At 36.2% G+C, this 27,392-nt stretch overlaps 2 pseudogenes; one reads left to right on the forward strand and one right to left on the reverse strand.

Annotated features, from left to right (window-relative positions):
* The window catches only part of LOC108388386 (NKG2-D type II integral membrane protein-like), a 23,974-nt pseudogene extending 16,800 nt beyond the window's left edge, over positions 1-7,174 (forward strand).
* Positions 7,127-26,844, reverse strand: LOC118970667 (uncharacterized; annotated as a pseudogene).
* Between the last annotated feature and the right edge of the window lie 548 nt (positions 26,845-27,392).

A 27,392-nucleotide genomic window follows, 5' to 3' on the forward strand; every position in this document is an offset into this window, starting at 1 on the left:
GGCCGGAGGAGGAAAAGCAGCATCTGGGTCAAGTTAAAGGTAAGCTGGGCCTTTTAGTGGCTAAAGTAAATTTTACAATAGCCTCATTTAATTGACACAAACAAGGCATGGGCCATGCTGAGGTATTTTCTTATCTGGGGGATGTTCAAACCTTCCAGGCCAGGCTATTCCTGGCTTTTTAGTTTTAACTAATCTTCACTGAAGAATGCTTATATTCCTAGTTTGATATTTTACTTTAGAGAATTAATGTGACTCTGTCTTTAATTGTTTAATGAAGTTTTGGTAGAGGTCTTTTTCTAGAGGCCCTCACCCTACTCTGACTACACCACTGTCCCTGTCTCACTTTCACCAGTCTCTAGTTTTGACATCTGGAATAATACAGTCTCTATGCACTTGAGTATCCTCTTCTGTCAAGTAGAGAGAAAAAACATGCTGTTATTTACCTTAGTGGATTTCTATGGTATTCTAATCTAGTGACATATATTTGAAAGTGATTGTTAAACTACAAATATTATAAATTACTCAATGCTGGCAACATTAAATAAAATATGTGATTTTGGCCACCTATAAGATTCAATTTTTTTCATCCATAGAAAAATACCCACCCTCCTCACATTTTCAATAATTAAATTACATATTGTATGTACAAAAAAAGCTTTAGTTTAATTTTAGGTATAAAAGCTAATTAGTATTAACATTTCATTTGTAAAAAGTTTTAAAATTTTCAGTAATTACTACTTCAAGAAGAGAGCAAAAATGATTTTTACTTGTTTCATTCAGAAGCAAGATTGTCTTTATCCTAAAAAATATTTTAGACCCTATTTTATTATTTTATGTGCTTCACTATAAAGAAAATTAATATATTAGTGTTTACTAAATGTTTACTACATGATTGACATTATTGATACTAAAGGCATATTATTAATTTTACATTTTAAAATACCCATTATCAGGTTGTATTGATGTCATTTGTCTTTCTCACTTTCTTTTGCAATTTGTGAAGTTATTAACTTGGTAAATGTGGCTTTATGAATTAAACACATATCTAACTCACTAGGCCCCTGACTTTTTGACTTTTCAGTATCTTCATTTTAACGTTAGATTTCATTATACATTAAGAATTAACTTATTTTAATAGTATATAGAATCTTGCTAAAGCTACTTTGCCATAGAATAAATATTTATACTATTTATGTTACAAAGCATAAAACTTTTAATAAAGAAGTAATAAAAGACAAAAGGAAATTTATGTTATACTTTAAAAGGGGTAGGAATAGAAATGGCAAGTTAATTGTAAAAATGTATGACCCAAGTGTAAAGAAGTCTATAATCAGATTGGCTTGAATTGTTTTCCTCCAGAGATGACAGAATCCAACAAATATAACCTTGAACTGGTAAATCAGGGTACTTCTGCACGATGGCACAAGAGAACTACAGAAGAATGTGGAGAAAACTATAAGTCCTGTATTCCATTGTCTTCTCTCAGTATACCGAGGTGAAGCTCAGAAACTGTGATTAAGTCAGTGATGAACATTCCGTTTATTTTAGCTCAATGAGGAAAACAGAAATGAGGTGATCTTGAATACAATATTGGAATATGTAACACAATTAGTAGAAACCTGAATTTAGGATCTTTTCATGCCCTAAATATGATGAGATTATCATAATAATGACAATTGGGAGAGCAGTTTCTAAGTAATCACTGAACAAATAACTGTAAGGAGGAGTAAATAGAAATGGAATGCAGAAGACAGAAGCCATCCTCCAGAGTCATGTCCTTAGGCGGTGTGGGTGCCGGTGACTCAGTTGCTATTCACAGAATTGTTCCTGAATGGAGTAAAGAAGATACGCCCTCAGTCTTTCAACAAGCCAGAATATCACTGAAATGAGAGCTTGCAATAGCTCACATAAAAAGGAAAACAACAGACTACTCTCACCTGGGCTCTTGGTTCCATTACGAATTTTGTTTAAATGTTAAAAAAGAAGTGATTATCAAATAATACCGTTTTATAAGAGTTAATTCTAAGAATGAAAATGTGCCATTGGTAATAATCACAGGGGAAAGTTTGTTTTGATCATAGACATAATGTTGAGAAGGGTTTGATAATAACCAATATGAATTCTTAGTTAAAAGGAACTTAATTTTTAAACCTCTAAAATATAAATACTGCCTTTTAGATATGTGTAGATATGTATAAAATATATGTATGTGTATATATATATTCAAAAGCTATCATGCTTATTGATAAATGCCAGCAGCATTTTATCATAGTTAGAAAAAGCAAAAATTTTACAGTCATTACTGTTGAATAATATTGTTTTGCTGGTACTAGCCAACATGTATAACCAAAAAAAAGGAAAAGAGTAAATGACAAAAAAGTAGAATAGGTAAATTAACATTATTTGCAAAAAAGATGTGATTTAAATATTCTTCAAGCCCTCAAAAGCTTCACACACAATTATTACAAACAATAAAGAAATGTTACACACGGACTTGACTGAAAATAAGATGATAAAATCAGTTGTCTGTCTTACTAACTACAAAAATAAGAAAAATGTGATGGAAGAAAAATGCCATATTTACAAGACCAAAAATCACCAAAAAATGAAATAAACCTTTAATTAAAAACTCTAGAAATAATCTCCAATAACCTAAGCAATCCTGAGAAAGAACAAAGCTGGAAGCATTGCAATTCCTGATTTCAAACTTGGTTTAAATGTTATAGTAGTAAAAAAGGTAGGATATTGGTGAAATATAGACACACAGATCAATGGAATGGAACCAAGAGCCCAGAAGAAAACCCATTCATAGACGTCCAGCTGATATTTGGCAAGGGAGCCAAGAAGACTCAGTGGAGGAATGGATAGTCTCTTCAATAGATGATGATGGGAAAATTGGATAACCAGGCAAAGAATGAAATTGGACCCCAATCTTACACCACTAACAAAAATTAATTGAAATGGATTAAGACCTGAAACTATACAACTTTTAGAAGAAAATATAGAGGGGAAGCTCATTGACATTGATGTTGGTAACAATGTTTTTGGAAATGACACCCAAACAACAAGGAACAAAAGCAAAAATAAGCGAAATTACATCAAACTAAAAAGCTTCTGCACACCAAAATAAAAAGCTAACCTATGGGAAAAAATATTTGCAAACCATCTTTCTGATAAGGGGTTAATATCCAAAATATATTAGGTACTCATACAACTCAATAGCAAAAAAAAAAAAAAAAAAAATCTGACTTTAAAATGGGCAAAAGACTTGAATAGACATTTCTCTGAAGAAGAAATATTTGCAATTATTATACAAATAGCCAACAAGTACATGAAAAGATACTCAACATCACTAATCAATAGGGAAATTCAAATCAAAAGCACAGTGAATTATCACCTCATACCTATTAGAATGGCTGGCATAAAAGAAATAAGAGAGAACTGTTGGTGAGAACGTGGAACCCTTGCATAGGTGGGAATATAAATTGAAAACTATGTGGAGGTTCCTCAAAAAATTAAAAACAGAGCAGCCATATGATTCAGCAATCCAACTTCTGGGCAGTAAATGAAATCACTGTTTCAAAGAGATATCTGCATTATTCACAATAGCCAAGACACGAAACAATCTAAGTGCCCATCAATGGATGAACAAATAGATCGAGAAAATGTAGTATACATGTATATATATATGTGTATGAATATTATTCAGCCATGAAGAAAGAAGGAAGTTCTGCCTTTGTGACAACATGCATGGACCTTGAGGGCATTATGCGAAGTGAAACAACTCAGAGAAAGACAAATACTGTATGTTCTTTTATGTGGATTCTACAAAAAGGCAAACTCAGAGAAATTGAGTAGAATGGCAGTTTTCAGGGCCTGGAGAGTGGGGGAGTAGAGAGATGCAGGTTAAAGGGCACAAACTTCCATCTATAAGATGATTAAGTTCTGAGGATATAATGCACAGCCATGGTGCCTATAATTAGCAATACTTTATTATGTACTTGAAAGTTGTTAAGAGTAAATCTTAGAAGTTATCACCACACAGGACAAAAATTATGTGATAAGATGGAGGCCAATAATCCTATTGTGGTAATAATTTCTCAATATATGTGTATATGAAATACTTAAACTTACACATGTTATATGTCAACAATATGTCAATTAAACCTGGAAAAAGAAGTCTTGACCTGTGGGAAGAAAAACACTCTAGAAATAAATGTATTACAGTTGCACTGATGAACATAAACTAAGACATGCATAAAGGAAATAGACATCATTCAAGGATAAAAGACATTTTAAAGATGTAAATTATCTCTATTTAATATGATTCTATTGAAAGATCAATGTACCATATATTAAAGTGGCAGATTCTTGAAAAGCTTATTTTGAAGTTCCTAAGGCACATATGAAGTGTAATGATTGCCAAATTATTCTGAAAACAAAATGTAACAAATTATGGCAACTATCAAATACTCACACATATTATAAAACTAAGGAAACTTTACATACAGTTTGAAGGGAAAGACAGATTAAAGAATATAGGAATAAACACAGATACAGGAATGTATCATATGAGAATGGAGGTTTTCGTATCAATGAAAACACATTGATTAATTCAGTGAATAGTGTTAGAAAATTCAGTGCTCATCTGGAAAGGAAATTTTAAAACTCTTGAGTTCCTACCTTATTTATTACAAACATAAACACAGAAACACACACACACACACACACACACACACACACACACACACACACACACACACACACAAATACCAAATAGACCAAAAAAAGAAAACCATGTAACATGATGCAGCATGCGTGTAATTTATCTTATAAACTCAGAATAATGAAGGCATTTTCATTCATATCAAGAAAAAGCATAATTCATAAAGAAAAGTTGGATCAACTCTAGTGAAAAACAAACAAGCTACTTAATATAAAAAAGAGAAGTCTCAGGGAAATAAAATAAAAACATTATTTAACCACAGTGAGAGATGCTCAGTCTTATTCATAACAGGAAAAATAAGCATTAAAAAATAATACTGCCTATCAGTTTATACATTTAAGAAATGTGAATAATATTTAGCATGGAGGAAAGTATGAAAAAACATGATTTTAAATATATTTTGGGGGCGACATAACACTATAGCCTCTTTGAATTGAAATTTTCAATCATTACAAAAATTCTAAATGAAATGCCCTTTAATTCAGCAATTACCCTTTCAGGAATTTTTCCTAGAAAGGTACTCAAAAATATGCACAGGTGTGTGTGAAATGTTATTCATATCACTATGTCTTAATAGTAAAAACTAAGAAACAAATATGCATTGGGAAAAATTAAGTCAGTTAATAATTAGATTTTGTCTATATACTCATGAGCCACAATGCAAGCAGCTACTTATAAAAATCTGACTTTATGAAATATGATATGCAATAATCACTAAGATAGTTTCTCAAATGCAAAACTTCACAGAATAGTTTGTATAGGTTCTTAAATACATCTTTTTAAAAGATGGCTCACAGGAACTGTCCATATTTATTATTGGACCTGCATAGAAATTTAAAAAATATATAGTCATAATTTCTTCTACAGGTGGGCTGGGGAACTTTTAGAGTGGAGAGGAGGGAATATTACATTTTTGTACTCTTGTGTTAATCATTTACAAAGTACTTATGATGCTGGTTTTGAAAAAAACACTGATATTACTTCCTGTGTCCTGTTTCTATTAAACATGAAGATATTGGAACCCTAAACCTTCTTCTCTCATTTTTCTTTTTCCTTTGACAGCATCTGCATTTTTCCTTGCCTGGTCCATTGCTATAGCTTTGGGGATCCATTTCATTGTAATGCTAATGATATGCAGTGCCACGATCATAAATTGTAAGTGATAACAGAGAAGTAGAAAGCAATATTCTCGATCGAATGACTGCAGTGCATTGCATTTATTAGTATACAAAAGCACAGAAACATAAGCTAGCAATATTGAATGTGTCCTTTGCTGTTAATCTAGAGATTTGTCAGCTACTTTTGGACTGTAACAATATTAACTCTTTTAATAACTATGATTATTTTAATAGCATTTTTCAACCAAGGAGCTCCAATTTCTTTGAAAAGTAAGCGAAGGTTTTCTAATATTTTGCAGCACAAGTTGCATGCATCTATACATACTTGGGTGTAAGTATGTATCCGATGGTGTTAACAAGAGGCTGTACAAGAAAATGATTAGGTCTTGTCCCTAATTCACTGTAGCTTTTTTTATTTTGCATTTTTTAACAATGAAGGAGTACTTATAAAAATTAGAGGGTGCTTAGTTTGTCATCTCTCTCTCTTCATATATATATATATATGTGTGTGTATGTAGAGATAGGCCATTAGGCATGACCATAAAGGTTTAATTATCTGGATTTTAGAGTTGGAGTAAAAAAGGTACTTAGCTTGTCCGTAACAAAATCTGCTATAATTTTCAGAGCTGTGCAGGATAAATAACATACTCTCCCTTTCTAGAAAGTTACTGTGGGCCATGTCCTCAAAACTGGCTGTTATAGAAAGAACTGCTACCAGTTTTTTAATGAAAGCAAAAGTTGGTACCAGAGTCAGGCTTCATGTATGTCTCAAAATTCCAGTCTCCTTAAGATACACAGTAGAGAGGACCAGGTGGAGTATTTGTTTTAAGTCCCCTTCCTATATTTAGTCCTAACATATGAGGCAACTCACTGGAATGTGAACCTAAAGTATAAGAAAGCACCAAAACTCAGATACACTAACCCCAAATCTTTCTGTGTTAAAAATAAGAGAGCACAGAAATTCCAGGTATTGTGCATGTGTTGTTTAAGTCAGAATTATGCTAGAGGACAGAGAATGCATTCCAAGCATGGAAAAAAATGATTAAATAAGTATGGTCTTATATTTATTAAAATTCTAAGCACTGATTTTATTTGTGGTTTCGAGCAGGATTTCTTTAAATTGGTGAAATCATATCATTGGATGGGACTAGTAAAAGTTCCAACAAATGGAACCTGGCAATGGGAAGATGGCTCCATTCTTTCACCTAGCCAGTAAGTCTCTGTACCAATAAGTCTCTATTTGTAGATTTAAGGCATTCTTATGATTATTCAAGTATCACACTTTCCTTCATGCAATTCCAGGATGTTCCCACATCCTAATAGATTCAGAAAAAATATCTTAAAGCCTAAATACATTAGATTGTGGAGCTGAGCAGCCTATACCAATACTAATGAGTAACACGGTCATGTCCTAAGTACTGTGCAAGATACTAGGCCGATTTTACAGATAAGGAGACTAAAGCGGAAGAGTTAAGTATCTTTCTTGAAGTTACATAATTTCTTGAAAGCTGAACGGAAAGGAGCGACACACAGCAGCAATTCACCGGAGAATTCCGCTTTATTAGGGAAAGGTGCTGGGTTATATAGGAAGGGGCATGAATTGATTGAGGTGTCACTTCTACGGGGCTGGTGGCTGTTGGCTAGGTGCTGGGATTGGGAGGGGGGCGAGAGGTGATTGGGCTTCAGGTGGCGCCGGCGGGAACTGAGGAGCCCAAAGAGAAGCCGGAAGTTTGCCATCTTACTGGTGGGGGCCCTTCAAAAGCTATTACCAGATTTGCTGAGATATAATGGATATCCAATGAACATTCAATAAATAGATATGCACATATTTAAAGCATATAACTTTTTGTTAATAATTTTAGCTTTAATATATGAATTACATTAATACCTCACATTACATATATGAAGCCAAATTACACTTAGTTGTTTACAACCTCAAATCTTATTCCCAGTACACATTCCAATAAATTTATTATGTAAAAACAATATACTTTTTTGTTTTTGATATTTTTTTACAGTAAACTTTTCAACTACAAACCTCGAATACACAAAATGATGTTCCCAGAACAAGCATAACAGGATTGGTCAAACCCAAACTGACTGAAAGTGTTCTCACAATATGAGCTGGCATAAAAATAAATAAAATTCTCTATTATCATAAGAGCAACAATGTACACATAATAATAGTGTGTGGATGAATATTAACTATTCTAGTCCTAGTTCCAAACGAAAACAACTGTTCACTTTAAAAGTCAATGCCTTTTGTGGTTTTCCATAGGGCGGATGCTGATTCCAGATTTCAAACGTAAAGAACCCACCTTGTGTGATCAGCTCAAATTGTACTGGCACTGGGTGGAAAAATAAACCACTGCCTTTATTTTGGAATAACAATAAACTCACTAACTTCACCTGTGGAAACCGAGTTTATGTATGTAACAACATGAGTTTTGAGAAGTATATGCTGCCAACTAGCTATTTCTAATAGGGAAGGTATTTTACAGTATGATCAAACTACACATGGCCTCAAACTGAAGGGCAATTTTAATTTAATCTTCAATACGCCAACATTACATATCTAGGAATTGGTTCCTGGGTTCTGTAATGGAGAGGCTGTCCCTTAAGCATTATGAGTGGGTGCTTAAAAAATGCTAACTTATATTTAACTGAGTGTTTGGTGATGGTGGAGTGAAGGCAGGAGAATGAAGAACATAACTGCCTAGATAAAAGGATCCTGTGCAAAAATCTTTGTAATTCTTACTGGTTAAGGGCAACTTCATGCAACCAAGTAACATGAAACTAAATCAATAACCTTAAAAAAGGCTAAAATGTCTTTTTCCCCCAAAACACAACAGAGAGGAATGTGAATAATGTACATACAAACCGGGGTTCTGTCAATGACAAGGCCATGTTGGTTCTTACCGAGTCCAAGAACATCAGACAAGCAAACGTGCAGCCCTCTCGGGGTTCCCCTTGCCGCGCAGCGCTCATCACGGTGGTCGGGCCCCTTCACGCTCCGACGCGGGTCGAGGGCTGTGCTCCGCGTCGTGTCGGCGTCTCCGCCCCCGGAGCTGCTCATTCCCCTCTTCCGTGGGGTCCTTGTCGTCTTCGTCTCCGGGCGATTCCCGGGAGTGGTCAGAGGGCTTGTTTGAGTAGTGTGACTCTGTCCCTTCGGAACCAGCTTCCCCGTTCCTTCCCTTGCCGTTTCCGTCTCCTGGTCTGTCACCTCCGTCCTCACCGCCTGCATCGGCCCGTCTCCACCTCCTCCCTCCGTTTCTGAAGAGCTCTGGTGCCGAGGGGCCTGGGATCCAGGAAACTGTACTCCCGGGATATTCTCTATTTCCCGCAGTCCTGCATTAAATCCTTGCCATTTGTTTGACTTTCCAAACTTGCCTTTGTGTTCCTTATATGGAAAAAGGTCTTTGGGACCTAGAACTGCAGGTGCACGGGTGCCAAGAAGAGGGGTCCTTGTTTGCTGGAGGCCTCACAGCCCCTCCGGGAGTTCCTCGTCCTCGGTCGCCGAGGACACTCTGGGGACCGCTCCGCCAAGGGGGTGCGGCGAGGCGGCTGCGGGGCGCGGCGGGCCCGGCGGCGGGGGAGGGGCGCCGTCCAGGCCCAGGTCCGCACAGGCGCGCCTCCCGCCTCCCGCCTTCGCCGCCAGCCTCCTCCGGATTCCTCCTAAAGCATACAATTGGATACATTTTGACAAATACATACAGCCACGAAAGCACTAATAACATCAAAACATTTAACATATTTGTCATCTGTAAAACTTTCCCTTTGTACCTTTGTAATCCACCCTTCACACCGCTTCCTACCTACTCTTTCTGCTCCCGGGCAACTAACCTGCTTTCTGTCACTATAGGCTAGTTTGCAATTTCCAGAATTTAATGTAAATGGAGCCCTCCAGTAGGTACTGTTTTCATGTATGGATTTTTTCACTCAGCACAATTATTTTGAGATTCAGGGACCTCCTAACACGTATAAAGAGTTAATTTCTTTTTTTACTTTTGAGAGTTATTCCACTTGTGGGTATAGCTCAATTTGTTTTCTCCTTTCCCCTGTTCTTGGATCTTCATTTGGGTAGTTCCCACTTGTCGACTATTAAAAATAAAGCTACTTGCTATGAATATTTGTGCAGCAGGCTTTGTACAAACATAGGCTTTCCTTTCCCTTACATAAATACCTAGGAGTGGAATGACTGAATTGAATGATAGGTATATGTTTAACTTTCTGAATACCTGCCACAGTATTATCCAAAGTAGTTGGACCCTGTTGCATTCCCCCTAGCAATGTGTGAGCCCTCTAGTTGCTCCACACCCTGAAGGTCAACACTTGTTACAGCGCATCTCTTACATTTTAGCCATTCTAACAGATATGTAGTAGGATCTCATTGTTTTAATTTGTATTAAAACACAGAGAAGACAAGTAGTGATTCTACAGCATCTTACTGCGCTGATGGACAGTGACTGTAATGGGGTATGTGGGGGGGACTTGGTGATGGGGGGAATCTAGTAACCATAAGTTTCTCATGTAATTGCAGATTGATGATATCAAAAAAATATATATATATTGACAGCCTTTAAAAAAAAACACTTGCAAGGAATAAAAGCCAACAATTAGAGACTTTATCTTTTATAACAATGGTTTAATTTTTCCAAATTTTGAGTAGTGAACGGATTCATTTTTAAATTTAAAGAACTGTGCTGATGCTACCCAGGGTTGAAATAAATTTTAAACCATAATTTTATTACATATACACAAATATTAAATTTACAAGTCTTTTCAAACTTTCAAACTTGAAACTTTAGAAAATTAAGGGAGTTTAAGGCTGGCTGAACGGTCTATGAGGGTTCACTAAACTTGCTATTTTTGAAACTCTTCAAAATAAAAGTTGAAAAATCAGCAAATACACCCTTGAAATTTCAAAATGACACTATCAGTTTAACATAGCACCTGACAGGTTTGGCAGGAATTGAATTACTCCTTTCAAATAAGAATATGGCACTGACTGCTAGAAAACAAAAAATACAGGCATACTTGATTTTACTGTGCTTCACCTGATTGTACTTCACAGGTTACTGCTTTTTTACAAATTGAATGTTTGTGGCAATTGTGCTTTGAATGAGTCTATTGATGCCGTCTTTCCAACAACATTTGCTCACTTACTGTTTCTGTGTTACATTTTGGTCATTCTAGAAATATTTCAAACTTTTTCATCATGATTCTATTCGCTGTGGTGGTCTGGGATCAGCGATTACAATTTGCTGAAAGCTCAGATGGTGATTAGCATGTTTCAGTAATAAAATAATTTTTTGAATAAGGTATGTACCTTGCATTTTTAGACATAGTGCTATCCCACACTTAACAGACTACAGTATGGTGTAAACTTAACTTTCATATGCACTGGAAAACCAAACAATTCGCCAGACTCACTCTACTGCAGTGGTCTGGAGCCAAACCTGCAATATGTCCGAGGTCCTCGTGCAAAGAATCAAGTTTGGGGAGGACTTACAAGGCTTCTAAGGGGAAAAAGAGCACCTGAGTTGAAACCTGTAGAGTGGCTCAAAGTTTTCTGGGCAAATTAGTAGGAGAGCAGAATTTTCAGCAAATGGAACAACACCTGCAAATGTGCAGAAGTTGGAAGGGTCTGTGACAATAAAGAAAGCCAGTTTGATCAGAGCAGAATGATAGAGAAGACAAGCAGCAAAAGAAGCCGAGAGACAAGCAGAAGCTAAATCATGCAAGGCTTTGCAAAACCTACTAATAATTCTGGATTTTATTCTAAGCACAGTCACCATTTGTGTGTGTTATGAAGGGCATGAAGAACTGGGCTGAACAGAATTTTAGGGGGAAATTAATCCAAAATGCCATCAGGAAATTTTTTTTTATATTTCACATAGTCAATCAAGGGCTGAGGAATCTACTGGCCCAAATTACTTCTTAAATGATTGTGTGAAGCTGTAGGAGGCAACACCAGAATTAACAAAATCTAACATTTAGTCACATAACTTTAAATAAGAGTTTATTATTAATTATTTAAGGCATAGAAGCATGCAAAAGAGCCCATATATTTGCTTTGAAAGAATAAAGCAACATTCATTGGCCTATGCTTCTGTTTCTAGAATTAAGTAACGGACAATAGTCTGATATTAGTTTCCACTGAAAGTCACAAAAACAGTGCTATTAATATTCCTGTATAATATATTACATTTAGGGAAAACATTGCTAAACCGACAGGATGGTAAAACTCTAGAATCTTAGAATTCAGTGGAAATGGGAATCTCAAGTGAAAAAACAACTACAGAAACAGGTTTTCATTCTGAGGATTTATAAAGAAAACATGGGATCCTTGGTTTCTGTTTGAATTGCTGTCACAGAGCACCGAAAACACAAGGGTAAAGCCTGAAGGCCACCTGACCTAAAGGATTAAAGACAAGTTATCTTTCTAAAACTGGGACCCTTAAAGTCCACAGTCTCATGTTAGCTGTAACAAATAAAACCTATACTTCAGCAAATAGCAGCAAGGACCCTGCTAGGGAAGCAAACCAGGATATGGCACTGCAAAATATGCCTCTGACAGAAAAATTACTTTGAGCTAAAGACAACAAGCAGCTTGAAAGAACTATCTTTAAGGTAACTGCACCTCATGCTCCCTGCCTATTATTCACAAACCCAAGACACTGAAACAACCTAAGTGTCCATCAGCAGATGAGTGGGAAGAGATCGATGAGATGATAGATGACAGATGACAGATAGATAGATATAGATAGATAGATAGATAATAGACAGATAGATGATAGATAATAGATGGATAGATGGATGGATAGATAGATAGATAGATAGATAGATAGATAGATAGATAGATAGATAGATAGATAGATAGATAGAGTGAAATATTATTCAGCCAAAAGAAGGAAAGAAATCCTGCCACTTGTGACAACATGGACCAACCTGGAGGACATTGTGTTAAGTGAAAAAAACTGGACACAGTAAGACCAATACTATACAATCTCACTTTATGTAGAATCTTAAAAAGCTTAATTCATAGAAACAGATAGTATCAAATGGTGGTTGCCAGGGGCTCAGGGGTGGGGAAAATGGGGGTGAGGTCACAAGGTACAAACTTACAGTTATAAAATGAGTAAGTTTTGGGAATCTCCTGTACTGCATGGTGACTCAGGAACCTAACACACTGGACTGGGTGCTTGAAAGTTGGTCAGGGAATAAATCTGAATGTTCTCACCACAATGAAAAACTGGTAACTATGTGAGGTAATGGATGTGTTAATAACATTATCGTGGTAATCATGTCACACCCAATATATATGTGTATCAAATCACATTGTACACCTTAAACTTACATAGTGTTATATGTCAATTATATCCCAAAAACTAGGGGAGGGGGGAAACCACTTTAAAAAAAAAACTGCAGCAAACACGGGAAAAGTTCTCTCTAGCCTCCTCTTCCCTTCTGCCTAATGGCAGGATATAGATTCTCCTTTTGCTGGAGACACCATCAGCCCAGAGATGCGCATCAGAAGGACCTGCAAACAAACCCTATGCCTTACTTCCCTCCCATGTATTTACCTTCCCCCAGTTTGCCACCCCTGGAAGCTTGCTGTCACTTCTCTACAAATGTACTGTTCTTTGTAAAGATGCTCTATAAGCTGCACTTCTAAGCTGCCTCTGAGTTACATCTCATTTAAGGATTTCCCTGGGTGATATGCACTGCATGAGTCAATAAACTGTTTTGCTCTTGCTAATCTGTCTTCTTTGCTAAGGAGCCCCACTGGAAACCCAAGATGGGCCACCTGACCTAAACGATTAAACACAAGTTATCTTTCTAAAACTGGGACCCTTAAAGTCTACAGTCTCATGTTAGAGGTAACAAATAACACCTATACTTCAGGAAATAGTAGCAAGGACCCCTGCTCTAGTCTTGCCTTAATGAGATGAAGAGAAAATAAAAATCTCCACTGAGCATTTATAACCACAAATAAGCCCCCATTTTAGTGTACAGCCCAAAGCCTGCCTCACAGTGAAGTCCAAAAGTATTGCATTGAAAAATTTATTTAAAATAGTTAAAGGTGAAAAATGGTCAGCCTTTTAACGACTTTTATACTACTTTCTAAAGGAACGCAACTTCAAGCTGCTTTTTACAGTGTTGAGAAATAACCTTCTAAATTTCTTGACCACAAAGATAATTACTGAGAGGGAGAGAGAGAAGGATATAGCAATTATGATATACAGTAATTTTTTATTACTGCCTCTTATAAATGAGAAATTATGTCAAGATAAAAAACCAAAAAAATTACCAAAAAAAACACAAAAACCATGGCATCATCTTAAAGTCTTTCTCTTACACACTGTATCCACTACATCAGTAAATCTGATAGGCATATGTTCATGTACAATAGATAGGTATCAGAATGGTCATTTCTTACTCCCTCTGTTACTATCAGGCCTGCTACTATTGATGACCTGCAGAAGTTTCATTTTTCTTAAATACTTTTATTCTACCTTCCTCCTTGTATATGTATACTATATGCATACAACTGCATATATACTGCACATACAATATTATTTTGGCAGTTATTTTTGCTTGTCATTTTCAAAGTGAAATACCATTAAATTCTGCCATCCATTATTTCTGTTAAAAAAGCTAACTGCTTGATTTATTACTGTTCTCTTTCTCTGGCTACTATTACTGTTTTCTCTTTACTTTTGTTTCCAGTATTTTGACAATGATATCCCTTGGTATGGTTTTGTTTCTGTTGATGTTGGCCTGTGTTGCCCACTTTTCATTTTGTTTTGTTTGGGCTTTTTGTGGTCCCATTCTTTCTCTGCCCTCATCCTACCATTCCAGTTCCACATAAATTTGCCCTGTTGGGTATGCAACATATTTTGTTCATCCATTTATCTGTTTTAATTTTTCTACTTTGCGTTGTCTTGTGTACTTCTGTTCATGTATTTTTATACTGACTGGTCTTGGAATTCACCAATACTGCCTTTTTTTGTTTCAACCTCCTAATTACCCTACCCATTGAGTTCTTAGTTTCAGATATTACAGCTTTTCTGTTTTGGAATGTCCATTTGGTGGTCTTTGGAGACTCAAATTTCTGGTGAAATTCTTGACGCATTGTAGCTCCAGGGCAAAGGTTGTTCCCAGTCCAGGGTGCGTTCCCTATGAAACCAGTGAAACTGAAATAAGTTAAAGGAAAGGGTCGGTTGGGAGGAAGGCTTTTATCTTTTGTAGTTGCTTGAATTTTTGAGCCAGGCCTGCCCCACCCTTTGTTCTACAGCCACCACTCAAGCCAGGCACACTCTCTACTTCCTGCCCACCCCTTCCTGTAGGGACCCCATGGGCGGGTCCTTGGTGACTGGCAGACGCCAGCCAGACTAATTACATACCAGGAATGGAGGGGAGGAGAGAATGGCTGTTTTCTCTCCACCCCTTGCCCCAGATGGGTGGGAGGCTCTGCGATGGTAGACACCTACTGATAAGCAAATGGACTGACTAAGGCCAGGCGGGAGATTCTGCAAATTCTGCCATTTACCCCATACACATCTTAATTACATTTATCTTGTCTATGTTTCTCTATGATGATTGAACACATGAATCATAGTTACTTGAAAGTCCTGGTCTGGTAACCCCATAAATAGATTGAGTACCTGAACTCTGTATGTGCACATGTTGTTCTTGATGATTAATATTTTCTTGCCTTTCTAAAATTCTTGTAATATTTTTTTCTATTGTATGTCAGATATTGAATGTAAAGGAAGCATAGAGGTCCAACAGAAGTTATCTCCCAGCAGCAAGGGTTCCCTCTTTAAGTCATTTTTGAAGTGGGATTGGGGGTAGATGAGATCAGTCCAATGAGGGAATTAGATGGATTCATAATTCTGGTATCACTAAGTTACCCCAGCCCTGTAATATGAGAAATGCTGTTCTTCCCTGAGTTATTTCCACTTTCATTGCATCTTACTACACACAGCATCAAAGTATGGAAAATGTCTTGAGGGCAGTACCAGCCCTGTATTTAAGATCCCACCATTCTCCAGTTCGGTCATTTTTTTCCCTTGGTGAACAAGTTTTCTGTCCTGAAGGCCTGGCCTTCTGCCAAGGGACAAACTCAGTTTCTTAGCTTCTAGCTCTTCCCCGAGTCAGCCACAGCCCCCAGGTATGACTGGGCTGTGATCTCCACTGTCAGTTTGCTACTCTATCCACGGCTTTCATATACTGTTTTTCATTTTTTTATTTATACTCCCTTCTTCTGGCTAGTCTGTTTGCCAAAAACCGGAAAATTTTAAGAGTTTTTTTTTTTCTCAGACTTTTTTGACTGTGCTTCATAGTCTAAGTTGTTTTAACTCAGAATTTCTAAAGTGGCTGGTGGTAAACATGACAATTTGAGGACCTTCAAATCTCTGTATTGTCACTCGAGTCCATGTAACCACTAAAAGCTTTGTCTTTCTCTTTCTCTGCCTTGACCAAGCACTGATCCACAAATAAAAACAAAAACAAAAACAAAAAACTGGCAGTGATCTTATGACACTGATGGACAGTGACTGCAATGGGGTATAGGGGGCACCCCATAATATGGGTGAATGTAGTAACCACATTGTTTTTCATGTGAAACCTTCATAAGAGTGTATCTTAATAATACCTTAATAAAAATTTTAAAAAGTAAAATAAATAAAAACTGGCAGTGGCAGACTGTTGACATGTGCTCCCTAGAATTTAAACTGATTTAGTAATCACTCCATAAATTTTGGATGCCTTAAAAGTGCATTTTAAAACTTAAAAAAAATCCTTCTTTTCCTGTTTTGACTTTTCTGTAACCACTATGTTTTATCTGGAAGCAGAAATGTTATCTATTGAGCCACTGCTTTATATTACCAATGAGGTCTCCTTTGTCTCATTGAGGATTTCTCACAATGCTTATTAAAATTTTTGTTAAATCTGTGCTATTAATTTTACTATATAAAATAGAAATTTTGTCTTCCTAAACTCCTTTAAGAGGAAATATACTCCTAAGGTATCTCGTTTTGTCTAGTATGTTTTGTCTGTGGCCCCATGTCGTCTGACAGCTTTGCAAACCTATTTGTGATTATAAAAGGATGTGGATTCTCTTCTATTTACCTTATGTCAATTTGGATGAGTTTAAGGATTGAGAGTATCCTGAAAAAGTCAAGGTCTTTCTCAGTTTTCAGAGTTCCATATTTCCAGTTTCTTCCCCCCGCTGGATTGTACCAGATCATTTTCCCCCTCCAGCTCTGGGATCCAGCCACCCTGAACTTCCTTCCAACAACACAAGACCTTTCCACAGGCTGCTTGATTGGTTGTGTTCTTTTGTGAAATACTCTCATCTCCCTAATCCCTTCCCCCTCTTGTTAATAAAATTATTAATTTCTCAGATCTCTCCATAAATATTACTCTATCAGGAAGGTCTACACTAACTTTTCAGTCCAGATCAAGTTCTTTGTATAATCTGATAACTTTTCCCCCCTTTCTAAGAACTTATTTGTCTTGTGTACTTATTAATGTATCACCTTATCAATGTTTGTCCTCCTCTCTAGTTTGCAAGCTCCATGAAGACAGACACAGCGGCTTGATTTGTACAACTCCACCACTTAAAGCTCACTGCCTGGACAATGACAAGGAAAAATTCTTTGTTTTTAAATGAAATTCTGTCCATTTATTCCACTCCAGTGGTGACTAGCCATTTGAACACTCTTTGCATCTTCTGTGGCTAACAAAGTTTAGTATCTCCTGGTTCTCTACTATCACTTTGAGACCATTATTTTCTATCACAAAAAAAAAAAATAATTTTTCTTTGAGATTCACTTTATCAGGCAATTTTATCTTCATTCCTCTCATAGATGACCATAAAGAGGCAGAGAGGTATTTTATACAAACCTAAACAAGAATATGAAATTATAGTGACAAAACTTATTTTGAAAGTACAGGAAGATTTGAATATCTTAAAACTGGATTTACTTAATACTAGTAATGAAGGGGTTTATTGAATACTCTGTCCCAAAGATGTTCATTCAGATTCCTTATTTTCTTTGCATTGTCCTATGTTACTACTAAATTTATTGTGTTAATCCTGTTACTATTATGAAATAAAAGTTAAAAGACAATATATAGATTTTAATGTTTAAGAACATCTATTTTTAGCTACAAAAATATTTCACATCATTGAGGTCAAAACACTGGTAAATCTCAGGTGTTCATTTTTTATCTTTCTGGTGTATTCTATCTAATCTGAACATACTGTCTTCTTATAGTTACATTAGTCATTACTTTGCAATTATCTGGCCATGTTTTATATGCAGCATTTATTATTACCACTTTTAAACCCTGGAATTTGAGCTAGAAGAGAAAATACATTCCATTAAATGCTGAATTTGACTGTATTTATCAGTTGTATTTTAAAAATCCATCGTATTTTCATATACTTGTAAAGAAGTGAAAATACAGCTTTCCCAGTTTCTAACAATGTAAATTTTGAATATATTAAGTATCATTCAAAATTTAATATTAAGTTTGGAATTGGGATGGTAACAAGTCTTTACTACTGGCTATCATCTCTGTGACCTCAGGCTATTTCAGACTGTCTTTCATTTTCACTGGAGTTGCCTATATTTCCTTTATACATTGATGTTTTGGTAAACATGTTCTACTGTAGATACAGTACAATAAAATTGTTGTTAATCATCAATAGCAATTCATCCTCTCCTGGAAAAGTTTAGCTTATTCCTTCCAGAGTAAAGATCAGAATCCTTTATATTAGTAAATATAGGCAATTATTTTCAAAGATCAAGATTTGATTACATCGATGAGAATCAAAGCAATTTGAAAAGATCTCATGAAATATGTACTATAATTCCTGAAAGGAGGTGTGCATTTACTCTGTTAAGTACAGGAATTAAGAAATGAATATGCAATAGAATACTAGGCAAATCTGAAGTTTTAATATGAACACAGAGCTCATGTTAAGACACATCTGCTTGCATATTTTACCTTGAAGATTTCATAGTAGAAATCATTTTTAAGTTGGATCCTATAAAGATTTATTTGACATTAATATACTTTACTTGATGTAGGAAGGAAACAATCCTTTTATTGAGTATTCATGTACCAGACACTTTCCACATGATTCAATTTATCAATTGATGTATTTTCAGAACCCCCCTATGAAGTAGGTTCTGGTATCCACGACAAGCTATAGATAATGGAACAGAAACTGAAACACAGCATGTTTATGTAACAAGACTAAGATCACCCAAGTGGCAGAGCCAAGACATAAATCCAGGCAATTTAGCTTTAGAGTCTTGTTATTAATTAACTTCCAAACTGTGGAAGTTTAAACAGGCAAACCAGGATATTGGTATTTCGGTATTTTTCAAAATCTTGCTAAACTGTCTTCTACACACATGATGATCTACCTGATCATGTTGGGAATCACAAAGGGAATCACAGGGATATGCTTGTAGGAAATGAAAAGAAAAATTGATAAATAAGAATTTGGACTAGAAAGGGAAAGTATCCATCGTAAAGCACAAAACAAAAAAGAAACATGGCCATGGGTGACTAATAAATACAGTGAATCAGATCCTTTGTCTGGAAATGATCAAATGGGAAGTTTCATCAGTTTTATAGATTGATGTAAACATTTTTTGCAATATCTTCACTTGTGTATATGTGTGTACTGTATCTACAGGTGTTTGAAATCAATGTTTAAATTAGCATGTTAGATTGGAAAGACATGATCTTGAAAGACATAGCTCATCAAAGCAGCACCCTAAAATTTCTGATACTCAAAATCATCTTTTCTGCTGCAGAATTATAACTAAATTTCATAAATGTGTTCGCTATTCACTACAGTACAACATAGGCACCAGGTATAGAGATATTAGTTCTATAATTCAGAATTATTGCATTGTTTCAAACCTTCAGCCACTACTGCATCTATAATCTGATAATCAGTGGTTAACTGTATATATAATTAACTGTAGACAATTGTTATCCCTTTCCCAGGAGTACTTTTTTAGGAAGAGTTGTCTTTGTTGTATTTTCAAAAATATATGTGGTTTTGGGAGATTTCCACTGCTCTACTCATGCTGCCATCTTGGCTCCCCCTGTCCCAGGAGTACTTTTTAAGGATGTTAAGACTTTTTCAAACATCTTAGTAGGAGAATTTTATTGTTAATATTTGAACCATTTATTTTGGCTAACTTTATCACTAGTTGACAGAAGTTTCTTCTCCCCATCTTCTCCATTCAATTATTCATGGTTTGATTTCACAATATATGAGGAAGTCTGGAAATGCTTCTAGGCCATGGTAAAATATTTGTGATACTGAGTTGAGGTATATCATCACAATGCAATAGATCTTAAACTACACTGTGTGTTATAATTTCACGGAATTCTGTTTTAGAATGCAATTTTGTATCTCCCACTTCCAGCTAGCCTAATAAAATCCTCTTGGGTTGAGGTCTAGAAATTCTTTTCTGAAAAGAGTGTAATGGATTGAATAGTGTCCCACCCAAATTCACAGGTTATTTGTGGATTTAATTCAGGTAAGGATTATGATGCAATCATACTGGATTGGGCTCTAAATCCATTAATATCATTTTAGGAGGAAGAATGGGCACATAGAGATGCAGAGAAGGCAATGTGAAGTTGGAAGTCCAGATGTGCATGGTGCCCAGGATTGCCAGCTATCTGTGGCTTCAGGCACTTTAAGACTATCTTCCATTTTCACTGAGGTTTACTATATTTCCTTCTACATTAGCACTTTGAGAAACAAGTTTTATATAGTGTATATAGCATAACAAAATTGTTAATCATCAATAATGATTTTCTCCCTGGATATGTTTATCTAGCTCCTTCAAGAAAAGGATCTTCCAGAAGGAACCAACTCTACCAATACCTTGATTGTAAACTTCTGAATTGTCAGAGAATAAATTTTTGTTGTTTTAAGCCACCCAGTTTATGGTAATTTGCTGTGACAGCCCTAGCAAACGAATACAAAGTACATTGGGTGGGTCCTAGAGAGGCGGACTGCACGGCACACAGTAAGAATACATCATTATGCGCATGCCTTGGAGTCAGTCAAGCCACATTAACATGAAAATGACAAATCTGATATGTTCTCACTTGGTAATCATGTGCCAGTTTATCTATTCAATTACATTTTAATAAAAGTGACAAGTTATAATACCTCATCCACAGAACTGAAAAGCAACGTAAAGAATAGCAAAATGTTTGGCTTAGTACAGTAATTATTTTTTACTCCCTTCTTTCCATTAATCCTGTCTTTTCCTGCTTGATTTATTGTGTACATGTCTTATGAAATCTAACATCTGTCCATAGTAACACTAAATATTTAGTTCTGGCAGAAAGTAATATTATTCTAGACTGACAATTAAAAATAGCAGGAGACTTACTTGTGGAAGGTAAGATCTGTGCCATTCAGTCAAATTCGTTTTAGTTGTTTGATGTTGTAGTATAAACTGATTTTAACTTTTCTTGATGTGTATCACATCTTTGAGAATTCTGCAGAAAGTATGAGGAAAATAAATCAGAAAGTAGAACTTCCCTGAAGGAAGAGGAATATGATGGTTTGAGTATATGTATTTTATCTTTAAACTTCCCTTTGGATTTTCTGTTCCTATTAGATCAAAAGAATCAGGAGGGTTTAGCCTAGACTCTTTAGCCCTAGGCAGGATGTCAATACCTAATGATTCATTTATTCACCAAGCAATTTTTTTTAGTCTTCATTGTATTCTAGGCATTTTCTCAGTTTATAGGTTATAAAAGTGGGAAGTCTTATAGCTGTACTCACTTGGGGTCAGGCACTGAAAAATAGGATGACACACGTTGAGCATATGCAATAAATGGTGGCATGTGCTACAAGAACAGAAATACAGGATCAAAGGAGAAGAACTAGCAGGGGAGTTTAGCAGGTCTTGGTGAACTGAAAATGCTTTCCAAGGGTATTAATATTCTAAAACCTTCAAAAGTAAGATACATTAAGCAAGAGAGGATGGTTTGAGGAAGGAGGTGGAAGAGATAAGTGTGAAAGCAGTATCAGGAACATTCTTACTTCTTTGATTTTTAAAAATTAGGTATAAAAATTATAAGCAGTACAGGAATTAAGCTTATGCCAAACTCTGATGAGAATTATAATTAAAATATTTTTCTTCTTCCAATTTGAATTCTAGCAGTCCTCTACTTTCCTAGAATACCTGCATTAACCTACATAAGTCTTTTCCCCACGTCTTTTTCCCTCTTTTTTAACAGTGCATTCTTGGCTCAAATGAAATCTTACACAGAAGCCCGTAAAAAAGGCTGAGCTGTTCCCTCTGAAAGTGGAGGCGGACACCCCCACTGGAATGTCTCATGTGTCAGATTCAACATGTTCCAAACAGAACTCATCATCTCTCTCCTCTCCACCTAAACATGCCCATCTTTGCTGCCACATCTAATCAGTCACTTTATCTGGTCAGTTCTACCTCCTTGATAGCGTTATTAGCATCTGTTCACTTCTCTCAACTCCAACTAGTATTATGAAGATTCTCACAATTTTGTGTGAGGATTAATATAACGGCCTCCAAAATAAGTTCTTTCTAATCCAACCTCCATGTCTGCCAGAGAAATCTTTCTAAAATGCACATCTAGTCTTACCCATCTCCTGCTGAAATCAACTAGCTCCCCATATCCTTTAGAAAAGAGTTCAAACTCCTGCAGCCCTGGTTTATGAACCTCTACTAATGCTCTGACCTGTTCTTGCCTCCCCAGTTTCACCTTATTGTTACGATTATGGGAAAAAATTCAAAGTTTAAAGGTATATACTATGCACCCTATTTAATCCTTAGAACTATCAGTGAGTTAGACATCCTTTTCTTCCACTGTATAAATGGAGACTCAGGGAAGTCTTAGTCTATGGGGACTCACAGAACTTAGGTAAACTGCCCTAGGTTACATAAAATGTACTGACAGACTGTATCACCCAGCACCTAGAAAGGAGTCTGGGAGCAAGAGACGAGGAGAGATAAAGATGGCCTCACTGTATCAGTGGGTTCTTTGTAGGCCATGACTACACCTGAATCATCTTTGATTCTTTTGACACTTAACAGACACTGACTAAATATCTGCTGATAAACAGATTTGCTGATAAATATCTGCAAATAAACAAGTAAGTGAATGAAGATCAATTGATGAGTATTATTAGGCATGGCTGAAGTATTTGCAAGGAATTTCTAACAAAACCAGGAAACTTAAAGGATGTCACAAAAAAAATCACATTTATAGATCTGTAAGTGATATAGTATCTAGACATGGCAAGGATGATTTCTAATGTAAGATATTGAAATAAAAAGCATTTTTTTGTTTAGTAGAAGATGGAGAAAGATGTAAATATTTAACTGTGATTTTACCTTCCTGGCCTGCTCTTCAGCTCTTTCTTTTTTAATTCTTTCCAGTTCTGCAAGTAGAGCTGCAGTACCATCATCATCACTCTCCTCTTCAAAATCTTCATCTTCATCTTCCTCCTAAAAAAGAACAATGAATGCACCAGGAGACTGGAGCGAAATGAACACTATCACTTTTTCCATAAAAATTGCATTTGCCAAATCTTTCAGCAGGATTAATTTTCCCACTGGGGAAGATAAATGTATCTAAAAATGACTAAAGTCACCAACCAACAAAAAAAGAAAACCCCACAAACATGCCTATGACTACTTACTAAAATGTCACCATTGACGTGTTTGAGAGATTGTAACAGCAAATAGCATAACAAAGTATCTTTCAAATTCACATGGTCAAAAGGGCTCTTAAATATGAAAACACACTTGACCTTCAAACAACATGGACATTAGAGGTGCCAACCCTCACATGGTCAAAAATCTGTGTAACTTTTGACTCCCCAAAAACTAACAGCTTACTGTTGACAAGAAACCTGACCAGTAACATAAACAGTTGATTAACACATACTTTGTACGTTATGTGTACTATATACTGTATTCTTAAAATAAAGTTCGAGGAAAATGTTTTTTCAAATTGTCACAAATGTCCAAAAGACTGTCGAACACATTTACTGAAAAAATCCACATAAAACTCCACTGAAGTGGACCCATGCAGTTCAGACCTATTTCTAGAATCAGAAAAGGAAAACTTCACACTGATACACAGTACACATGTACACAGTGTATCACCCGAGAATTAAATCATTTTATGTAGCTCAAAACTATTTTAAGTAGGAAGTAAGGACAATGAAAGTACAAAAAAGAGTGTTAAATTCTCAGAATAATTTCAAATGAACAATCTAATTAAATTTCACTTAAAATTGGGTTCCCTTTATTTAATTACAGTGTTAAGTATTTAATTCAATCTGTCAACCTTAGAATTAATTTTGATGTATGTACTTAGTTGGATGTTACCCATGAAAGGCCACTCAGATTTCTCCACTGTATGTAGAACACTGCAAATTAATTATAGAGTCCCATTGAAATTTTAATGTTAATTGAAATGCTAATCCTAAAAACCCTTTCACACAGATCACTTCCTTCCCTAAGCACAGAGGGAGCCATTAAGTAGACTGCACATCTGGAAGGGACACCTTTGGTATCTAATGTGCAGAGACCCCTGGATTCAACTCTAAGGGATGCTGTTGATAGAAAGTCCAGTATGAAGAATGCCCCCTGGAGGCATATAACATAGTAGTCAATCTCCAGGGCTTAATATGGGGAATTACTTTTTAGGAAAGCATACATACCCTTGAAGAGCTTACTTCCCTATTTGGCTCTCCAGAGATCAAACTTGTTACTGAAGTTGCATCAACCACACAATAATACTTTTTGTTTTAAAATCAGCTGTAAAGTTTACCATTGAAGACAGGGCCACATGTGAACAACAGTAAGTAAAAATACACACACATCACTTCTTAAAGCCAAAAGAATAAAAGTATTTCAGGAAGCATGATAAATAAAATAAAAATGGTAAAAAAAAGAAGATGATGATGAATGGAGGAAGTGAAACACACATCTGTTAGAGGGTCATCCGCATGGAGGTTGGCGGCCAGGACCTGGTCTAATCGAGGCTTCTTGGACACTGAAGAGGAGGTTGTACGCTCCGGGAAAACACAAACATTATGCAGTTTACTGAAACAAATACTGCATTTCTTGTAACATTTTAGGGACTTGTGGGCACCAAGAGCTTAGATTACAAGCACTGTGATAGCAGAGACCACAGCCAGATGCCTGGCAAACAAGCCTCTGGCAACTGTTTGCTGAGTGAATTAAAGTACTGATTTTGATATGGGAACTGCAGTCTCCATCAGGAAATGTAGAAAATAGTTTACATATCCTGGAAAAATAGAAAAGATACTATAACAAAGCCCACCAATGACTACTGACAAAAGCAGGAGAAACCTCACAGACAGAAACCACGGGGCTTTAAAAAGTAAACAGTCAAAACGATCTGAATTGAAACAATGGCTGCTAAATATCCCCAGATCATCCTGTTCCTTCAAAAAGAGAAGCATAAAAGGATAGAACTGGAATCAACCTCATCATCATCTCTAATCTAATCATTTAAGAAAGTGTTACCAGTATTTTAAGGCAAACAACATCTTCAGTTTTACGTCAGTATTTTAAAGCAAACAAACATAAACGTCAATCTGTTCCAATTAGCAAATGAAAGAAAAACTGGCTGTGTGATTTTATAAATCCAGTGTCTAGGGTAGTGTCAGTACCTCGAGTTGGACGATCCCTATTTTTTTCTCCTGCAGCAGCTCTCTCTCCTCTAGCTCCCTCCTGAAGTCACGGTTCCGAACCTCTTCAGGGGCATCCTGAGTGGTTTGTCTAACGTCCAAACAAACCACGGCAAAATGTTACTAAAAAAACACACGGCTGTAGCAGTGGAAGACAATCCACAAAAGGAGTTTGGTTCCTAAGTTCCTCAAGAATAAAAGAGAGAACTGGACAAGATCACTATGATAATCTGAAGGTTACTAACAGGATCCGTGTGGTTCCGAGTATCTCAAAAAGCCCAAGTGAATCACATATTTTCCTACAATAATGCTGTAGATTGACTAAAATATTTTTACTTTTTGTTAGTATGGCAACTCAGGGCTTTTTACTGTAATACTTTTAATCCCTAATTGATTAGTGCTAATAGTGCACAGTCCCTCTGAGGTAATATATTAGTTATTATTAAATCCACACAGGGAAATTTCCAATTAATAGGAATTTCTACATAAGGAATGTCTGGTAGTGAGACAGGGACCATGGATGTAGTCAGAGTAGGGTGAGGGCCTCCGGAGGGGGCAGGGCAGGATATCTGCAGTCAGAGCAATGTAACTACATGCGAGGAAACCGCCCTGCTAAAACTCTACGTTAAACATTGAGCTCTAGAAACATTCTTCAGTGAAATCAGTTAATGTTCCCCAGATAAAGAAGAGTAGCACATGTTTTATTATGCTAAAAGAGTTTAGCATATGTTCGCAAAAAATCCTCAACTGCCTATAAAACCCCTAGACAACGCACCACCATGGACTCTCTTGTCCCCTCCTGGTGTGAGCCGGGAGCTCTGTCCTTTCACTGTATCTCTAAATAAAAGCCTGTACCTTGCTCTCCTACTTTGACTGTTTGTGAAGCTCATTCTTCGGCTCCGCAAACAAGAACCCCAGCATCAGTAGCATTCCACAATCAAAGAGCATAATTTTTGTGTTTGACAACTCTATTGCATTCTACTCCTATGAAAACAGATACGTGATATAACCCAAACATACTATTTCACGATCACATCATTCAACACTTTTGGTCTTGCCTTGGGAACAAGAAAAAAAGTCTTCATTACCTGTATTTGATCTTTGTATGAGAAGGCAGGTCTCTGCTTGAATGCTGCTTTGAGAGGTGGCTCAAATCACCTTCTGCTTTTCCTCTTCCGAATCTTGCAGGTTCAAAAGTTGGCCTAGCTGCTGTCGTCACCTTTTACACTTTGAAGGAAAATAGTATCAAGTTATTCCCAATATGATAAACTTTCATTATATAAAGTATTGACAAATATCCAACTTGTGAAATCATTTCCAAAACTCGTTCTCCAAATTTTACTTTCATCTCAAACAAAAGCTCTCAAGAAAACAAATAATGAGTCTCAGGAATGCAGGAATACAGCTTCTTAAGCGGTTCTTAATTAGTGCAAATAATTCTGTCGTGAGGATGAGGTTGTTTCTTGTTCTCCTTCTGGCTCTGTGGCCCTGGGCAAGTTACCCAATGTAGGTTCCTGTGGAATGGGGATATTCCTAATGGGATTACTGTAAGAATTATTAGACCTGACATATCAAAGCCTTGTAAAATTCAGTACAGCCATGACTGAGTTTTAAAAATTCTCAACTCAACCTTACTCCACCAGACTCTAAAGTTTGCACCTCATACAACAGAAAATAGGCTACAAAAAAAAAACTTTGAAAATCCCTGGACAAAGTTACTGTCTTGGAGAAAAACGTGCTAAATTTCAATAACAATTACATAGGCAAA

The sequence above is a fragment of the Manis javanica genome, chromosome 15, assembly GCF_040802235.1.
Source record: "Manis javanica isolate MJ-LG chromosome 15, MJ_LKY, whole genome shotgun sequence".
NCBI classification, from domain to species: domain Eukaryota; kingdom Metazoa; phylum Chordata; class Mammalia; order Pholidota; family Manidae; genus Manis; species Manis javanica.